Source organism: Cygnus olor, chromosome 3, assembly GCF_009769625.2.
Source record: "Cygnus olor isolate bCygOlo1 chromosome 3, bCygOlo1.pri.v2, whole genome shotgun sequence".
Classification (NCBI taxonomy): Eukaryota; Metazoa; Chordata; class Aves; order Anseriformes; family Anatidae; genus Cygnus; species Cygnus olor.
Window position 1 is genome coordinate 60,607,101 of NC_049171.1, and position 8,169 is coordinate 60,615,269.

Genomic DNA, 8,169 nt, shown 5'->3' on the forward strand with positions numbered 1-8,169 from the left:
TTTTGGATGCTCTTCTGTTGTAGGAGCAGATTGGCACTGGCTGGTATGTGACCCACCAGACACAAAGGTATGCCTCAAAGGGGAGCAGATATTACAGAGCTTTCTTTCTGCCTGTTTGCTGTAATTGTAAACCTGGAGAGCTTCCTGCTCTGAGCCTTTGCTTTTAGCTTTAGTCCCTCCACTCACTGGTGTCTGTGAGAGACACATGGCTACAAGGAAGAGGGCCATCTGAGTGCCACACAATCAAGTGTCTACATTGCTTAAGTGTTACTGTGGTTTGGATCACTGCAACTGGCCTTCCTGAAGACAATTTCCTAGCACAGTTTGAGTGACAGATCACTCAACGGACCACTCTCAAAACTTTTATGGATTCTCTAGAGTTGGCTCCCCCTGCATTACATAGTCCTCTAATATGCTTTGGTCCCCTTCAATGACTCCACATGACCTCTAGCCTCAAGCCACTGCATGCAATGTACATCCTCAGTTTGAGGACACAAGACCAGCTGGGTGGGCTGCAAAGCAATCCTGTCATTATTTCAATAATTTTGAAATGGAAAACAAACAAACAAACAAAAACCACCACCAACAACACAGAAATAATAATCATTATATCATAAAGCCTAAGAGATCCCCATGGGACCCAAAGAGACCCAGAGACAAAAACTACAAAGCATGAATGTAGCCAGCCTGCTCTAGGAGCACTAGAACAGGGCTGCATGGATGAAGGACATTCTGTCGGCTTTTGTATTTTGAGTTAAGAACCACTTCTTTTAGTCTGCAATAGAGTGATAGACAAATAGACCCCAATCTTGACATCACACTGCAGTACGCAGTTCTCATTGTGCTCTGATCATTACTAAATTTGAAAGCTGTTGTCAGAAAGAGCCAGTATCACAAATGAAGGAAATTAGATACAAAATGGGTGATGGACTTGCTCAGAATCAAGAACAGAACTTTTGAATTTAATGCTTAGCTAAGTTGTTCTGCTTATGTTGCCTAAGACACTGACAGTAGATATGGGCTTCAGGAAGGGAATTTACAGGGAAGAGAGAGAGTTCATGTGTTAGACCGTGCAAGAAATAACAAATTTTTGCTATGTAAATAGAAGGTGGTGAAGTCAAAGGTCAAAGTGTTGACAGAGATGAGACAAAGAAGATAGGAGCTTTTAGTTAATTTCATCACAGAAATAAAAAAGTTGAGAAGGTTTCCTGATGTAAAAGACAAGAAGCCTGAATTCGATTCAGTAGGTCTCTGTACTGATTTGTATTCCTAAAAATAACCATCATTTCAGAACATAGATTTGGCCTGCTGGGTGAAGCTATTAGTCAATCCTGTCTGGTATTCAGCCTGGGTAGTAACAAGTAGCACGTGGTGATCAAATGGAATTACAGACAAAATGTGCTGTCCTTACCCAATTAGGCATTGCTACACATGGAGTGAAGCATTTCTTTCCAGCTCTCACTGCTGACGGCTTTATGCCTTCAAGTATCAGGCTGAATTAGCCTTATCTCCTGCAAAGCTATATACAGTATTTTGTTGTAAAATCTGACATTAATTTTTTTTTTTTTTTGGTTTTGTACTTGTTAATCTTAGTTTGCTTGCAGTGGTTAGGACTACTGGACTTTCTAATACTGTGATATTCTAAAAATATCATGGAAAGCCTTGACTGACCATGTGGAAAGCAACAGTCTCTCAGAAACTCTTGGAACAAGGTGTGGAGTTTACTTCCAGGTAAATTATGGTGTCATGATTGCAGCAAGTCAGTTGGGAACAAAGCTGAGCAAATAGAGCTGGTGGGAGATTTATTGATCAGATGAGATGAATGAATACGTGCCAGACCTCCTGCACATCTCTACAGACAGATACTGACATCTCCACTGTGCATGGTCAAGAGAGTTGTTGCCCTGTGTCATGGGTCAGAGCAAACCGAGAGGCATCAGTGCCAAATATAGACAACAGTTCCCCTTTGTTTTGCCAAATAGATTTCTATCAGAACAGAAAAGCTGGACTCCTGCGCTCCTAAACCTGTATTTGTCCTAAGGGAACACCAATAACAAACTGTCCTTCCATATTTTTCCTTGACAACACAAACTGTCCAGAAACAAAGTGAAGTGCCTCGAAGGCAGGAATGGATGGCATTTACTGTGAGGAAACACCACCTTAGTTTGTTCCCTGGAATATCCCTGGAAATTTTAAGATTTCAAATGTTTTTAATGCCCAAGCAGTATAAATAACCTTAGCAGTAGCTGTCAACTGACTGTGTTCCCAAATGGCAACTAGGGAAGGACAATCCATACAACGTCACAGCTGCTGAGTGTCCAGAATGTGTATCTTTGAAGCAAATAGAAGAGACAGAAAAGAGATAATAATTCAGACAAAAGAACTCTTTTACAGTTTATCAACAGAAATGCTGAATGAGGAAGCTATAAGAAATATTCATGTCATCAGGATGCCATTGGGTGGGGAAGAAAGGGAATACACAACCAAGAAATTTGTAGCTATCACACTCATTTGGCAAGTGATTTTCAGCCTTTTTTTTTTTTTCCCCCTCATTTTAACTAAGGATTTCTACCATTTCCATCTTCTCCTTTGTCAGCTCTGTGAATCTTTCTAGTCTGAAATTGCCTTAAAGTCACTTTCAACTTGCAGACTAAGAACAGTGACAAAAGTACATAAATTTTCTGAGCAAGTCACTTTCCCTGGCAGCCTGGTCTGAAGCTACCCATATTTATCACCATCTGACTGAAGAGTTATACTGCTCCCAAAGGAGCTCTTTGTTTTTTGCAACACAGCTGTCATTCCTTCATTATCCAAAGTGAGCAGCTAATATCACCTGACGGTGGTTGCAGGAGGCCTGCATGAATGCCTTTTCCCAGAATTAGGAAAAGGGCTTGCTACTGTAGTTAGCCAAAGAATTCCCTTCCTGGAGGTGCTTCCAACTTGTTTTTTATTATTATTATTATTATTATTATTATTATTATTATTATTATTATTATTATAGCTTCTCTTTGCCTTTAGCATCACCTTTGGCACCAGGGCTAAAGCTGATCACTGTCAGCTAAATATGTCAATGTAGTCTGATACCTAAATGTGAATGTAGACAGACGCAGACTGGGAGTCTTCAAAGCACTTCATGGTGCAGCTCACAAACCAGTGGGAGTAAAGCACTGCTAGGGGTGCAAAGTTTAGATATTTAACTTCTACTTAACCCCTATTTTGGTGTTCTTAAATACAATCCCATAAGTCTCAAAAGCTCCAGCCTGCTACCACCTCTAGGAGCAAGCAGCAAATTTCCCAAGGATCTCAGAGAGATGCTCAGAAGCACCTCCCTTGTGACACAGCTGACAGAGCGAAGACATTTGCTCTTGCTGGTACCCTTCCCTTGGCCTTCACACAACTCAGTCCAGGGATGTAGCATGACCAGACCACTATAAATTAGTGGCCATCATAGTAATTATGGTGACATCTTGTACTGGGTCTGGCCACACATCTTAAGCTTTTCATTGTTTTTATGCATTGCCATTTTCTTCTATCCACACTATTATTTCTGTGCTTCCAAAGACACCTAAATGCATCTAAAAATCTTGCCCCACTAGCAAGTGAAAGATTTCTTTTTCATTTGAACTTTATTAAAAGCTCAAAACCCACTTTCAACTACAGCTTTGTAGTGGATTATAGGATAAAATAGGAATTTTATGCAACAATATGTGCAACTAGCGGTCATGGGCCATCCTGACTACTCTGATGAAGGACAGCTCTTCCGGCCATAGAAATTTTCACTGTTGTATGTTGTTAGAGTATTATGGTTGTCTGAAGGTGTACCCAAGCACTAGTGGGTACATCCAGGGCTGCCTGTCAAATCCCTAACTATTGAACTGACCAATCATAGCCGATGAAATGATAATCATTGGTACTCTTCAGGCTGCTCTGACATAAGTTAAGAAGTACCCATCACAAATTGGTTTGTAACAAGGGAACACAGTTATGGATTTGTTCTTTTCTCTCTTGTTAAACTGTGCAAACATTTGTAGATCAGACCTGTAAGTGAACTGGGGATTTCATTTAGGGATACCTTGAGTTTCTCTGTGCCATGCATTTTTTGAGGATATCCTGTTGCCTTCATGCCAGCTGTTAATAGTATACCATACTTTCTCCACGACCATATGGTATACTCCAGGAGCCACAGAGGATATATCTGCACTGATTACTGTGCCCATGTGTCACAAGTTATCATCTCCCCTGCCTCCACAGAAACAGCACAGCATCCTTGTGAAAGTGGGTTAAACATAGCCGTAGGCCAAATGTGTTCCTGAGGTAGCCACTAAATTAGTGACTTAGTGCAGACATGGATTTGGCCTCATTTGTCAGCAGGTCTTTCAAAAACTCTATCTCCCTCTGACTGGTGGAGGCTGGTGGAAACATGCCATCAGCAGCTGACTAGTAAGACACTTTGTCCAGAAACAGGGTGAATGAGGTTATCAGGAGATAACTCAGCATCATTGTCACCATCCAGTCATCATCTTCCCTGGCTGAGTTGCCATGGAGTTATGGCATATGCTACACAAAATAACAATGTTATTTTAGGAGAACTATGCGATGAACTTCTGTCCTTAGTCCACCAGGTTCCCTACATACTGATTGCCGGGATGCTAACTGGAGCTTGCAGGGTTGCCATTGATGGAAAATTTGCAATTTTATGTTTTACTAAATGATATGATACACCTCTACAGCACTGGCACAGGACATAGTTATGTATGACAGATATTAGCTGAATGCTCTTAGGCTATACTTGTGGAAAATAAGCATTTCCCCCTGATGTGCTTGACTGACTTCACGTCATTCCTCTGGCAAGGGGGACAGAATTACAAAAGCTTTTTTTTTTTTTTTCTCTCTCTCTTTTTTTTCCATGTGCCATAGCCAACAATGTTGTACGGTATTAGCCTGTAGCACAATTTCTAAAATTGGAATTTCCATTGCTTGGAAGACAGTCCAAATGCTTGCTTTTTGGAAAGCCTCTATCTGTTTCTCTCACTGCTGCCTTTCTCTTGTACCTCTTCAAAACATATGTTTTCAATCTTTTTCATTTATATGTAAGAAATCACTGCCGGCAGACATTTTTTTTCTTTGAAGTTTATCTTCCACTGACCTCCTGAAGAAAAAAAAAAAAGAAGAGAAAGAGAGAGAGAGAGAGAGAGAGAGAGAGAGAGAGAGAGAGAGAGAAAGGAAGAGAAGCCAGGCATGGATTTACTGGTATGACGGAAGAGAAAGAGAGGGGGAAAAAAAAATAAAAATAAAAATAAAATAAATACCTCAGTTCAAATGTGAGCCTGCCAGACTGCAAATTAAAGCATTACTGAAATCCGGAAATGTTCAGATCATTTTTCCTTTTCCTTTTCTCTGTTTCGAGGTTCCGTCTGGGAGCCGTGGTGCCAACCCATTGTGAGAAAAATGGCTGTTCCCAGTATCTTCAGTTGGCACCGGAAGGACCAGTTCTAGGAAGTCTCCCAGGGAAGCTGCTTTTTATACCTCTGCTCTAATTTTAGAGACAAGAGGTTTGGATAATGTGAACATGCATCCACCTTACAAGAGGTTTCTATAAACTGAACTTGAATGGAGCCTTTCAAGGGTCATGTTTGTCTCACTGAAGGTCTGGATTTCAAATGAAGGGCTTTATAAACATCAGTCATTCCTGATTTCTCCATTTAAAGTGGCAGTGACAGAATCAAGTTCCAAATTGCCGGTTATGGGAAAGAGTTTTTACAAATTAGGAGAGCCTGTGAATATGAACAGAAAAGAAGGACAAAGATATCTCAGTTTCTCTTTCCACCAAAGCTAGGAGCTGAGTCCCATGTGATTAAGTGACTTGATTGCTCCAAACAGTGCTTATTAACTACAACCAACAAAAAATGGCTGCATTTTGTGAATCAGTCTCCACATCTGTAATTACTAAGGACTTTGTTAGCTGGGTCTCCCAGAGTAGCTCCCCTGTGACCAGAGATCTTTGTCATGAGCCTGGCTGGCCTCCCAGCACCACCTACTTCCATCTGAGCTGGATGCCACGAGATCCCACCCAAAGGAGTCCAGCCTCCCTTGGAACAATGAGCAATTCTTGGGAGACGCCACTGGAACGCGACTGCAGTGGCACAGGAAGGCTGATAACATCTCCCGAGCCACAGCGGCCCTTTGTGTCGGCAGACACAAGTGGGATGTTCCTTCTTAAGCTTTCCAGAGCCAGGAGGAAGTGGGCCTTGAAACACAATGCTCATTGAAATTGGCTTTCATCTGGGGGCTTTCGCAGCGTAAGCGCCGCATGGTGATGTGCTTTCCATCTGCGGCCGAGGTCTCCTGATGCATTTCCTCTGTTTGTTCCAGAGGGATGGATGGCAGCACCTTGAAGCAGACACACATTGTACTAACTGGTGGGCATTATTCTGGACGTCGGAAATCTGTAGTCCTGAGCAACAGCAGTATCCTCAGGAGCCTCTGATGGAAGTGGATGACATTTGGAGGTACCTCCTCCTTCTCCTTCCCTCTCCGCATGAATAGAGTGCTTGTTATAGAAGGGTTTAAAAGCATTTCACATCTAACAGTGAACACGGTATGCACTTTGTTTTTCAGAGTTTCTCTCAATGAGAAAAGGCCACATACACTTAAGACGCTAGAGTTTAAACTCTGGAGAGCTGTATAGTAAGGACTGTTACACACCAGTGCTTCACCATATTTGTTGGAGATTGGGCTAAAGAAGAAATAGAGTTGAAGACATTGTCACTAAGAGATTGTCACTTCAGCCATGCACTGAGACGCTGTGAAAGCAAGCCACAGAGCCCAACAGTATCATATGACTATGAATTGGACTTCTGCTTCAGGATGTCTTTTTGCAGGATTCTTGGTGGTTTGTAAAGTCTTGCAATTAACCTGAAGAGAGGCTCTTCAGCAGAGATGTAGGCCAAGGCTGGTTGCAAGTACAAGTATCATATGAGACTGCCATGTTGGCAAGGAGAGAATTCAGTATAGTATTATATGGACAAAATGTAGCCTTTTCTGAAGAGTAAATGTTCTCATCAATCCTATAGAATAACTTACCTTTTTTGCTATAAGGTACTGTGGAAAGAGATAGACATGTGGTTTACTTATTTGGCATCTCCATAGCAGAAATATTTCAGGAAAGCTCAAATGAGATGAGATTGCTAAGAAGAAACTGGAAATAACCAGTCTTTCACAAACTAATTACTGAGCATTAGGCCTGATCCCAGCTCATGGATCACAAGTATGTTTTGGTACACTACTTAATCTCCCTGAGAGGCTTATAGGGAGGGAGGAAAATGCCAGACCAAAAATTCATTGTGTTTATGTGGGGATGGGTGATGAGTTGCACGGGAGGAGGAAATTATTACAAAAAATAACATCATCACCTCATGGTCCACTTTGGAAACAAAACCTATCTTTAAATTTTCATATCTACAGGTACTCTCGCTGGATCCCCTGTGTGCCACCTTTAAAAGCACTCTAAAAAAAGACCCTTACTCCCATCTGCCTCCAATGAGTAAGTGCCATCCAGTCTGAAAGAGAGAAGAATGCTTTTTTTTCCCTCTTGATTACTTCTCTGTCCAGACCAAGACATCATGAGGCTGAGCTGGGGCAGGGGACATGGCAAACAAGGCAGGCAAAGCAGGCATGCAAGAGGGCAGACTGCCTGCCGCATGATAATATTGAAGAACCACTGGAATCAGAAGTTCGGGCAAAGGCAGACTGCAAGAGAAATCACTTTGAAGAATATAACATGAAAAACTATTGAAAAAGGGGGGAAATTAATTTTTTATAATGATCTGTATTTTTGTTGTTCTTGTTGTCCTTACTGAAACAGGTCAGGTGTGCTAAATAAAAGGCAGCAGGATATGCATTAGAGAGATGAGAAAACTGACAATTTATTTCAACATTAATTTACTGTAGCAACTCATCCCTATGACCAAAGGAAATCTTTGGTAAAATTCTAGGAAAAAATATGGCCTGTGAGAACATTGGTAATAATGCTGAGGATTACAGTGGTGCCCAAAGACTTCAGTCAAGTTAGGCCTATGCTGTGTTTAGTGCTGTACAAGTACATAGTGCCTGTTCAAGGACGTAGGCTGTAGAGAAATCTACCCTAGAGCACCTTTAAAGCTTCAGCAT

The 8,169-nt window shown here is 41.5% G+C and overlaps 1 long non-coding RNA gene across 1 annotated transcript; it reads left to right on the top strand.

Moving 5' to 3' along the window:
- The first annotated feature begins 5,346 nt into the window (after positions 1–5,346).
- Positions 5,347–7,909, top strand: LOC121067024. The gene is made up of 3 exons (XR_005818072.1): positions 5,347–6,509; positions 6,619–7,267; positions 7,465–7,909. It is a non-coding gene; the product is annotated as an uncharacterized LOC121067024 (long non-coding RNA).
- The last annotated feature ends 260 nt before the right edge of the window (positions 7,910–8,169 follow it).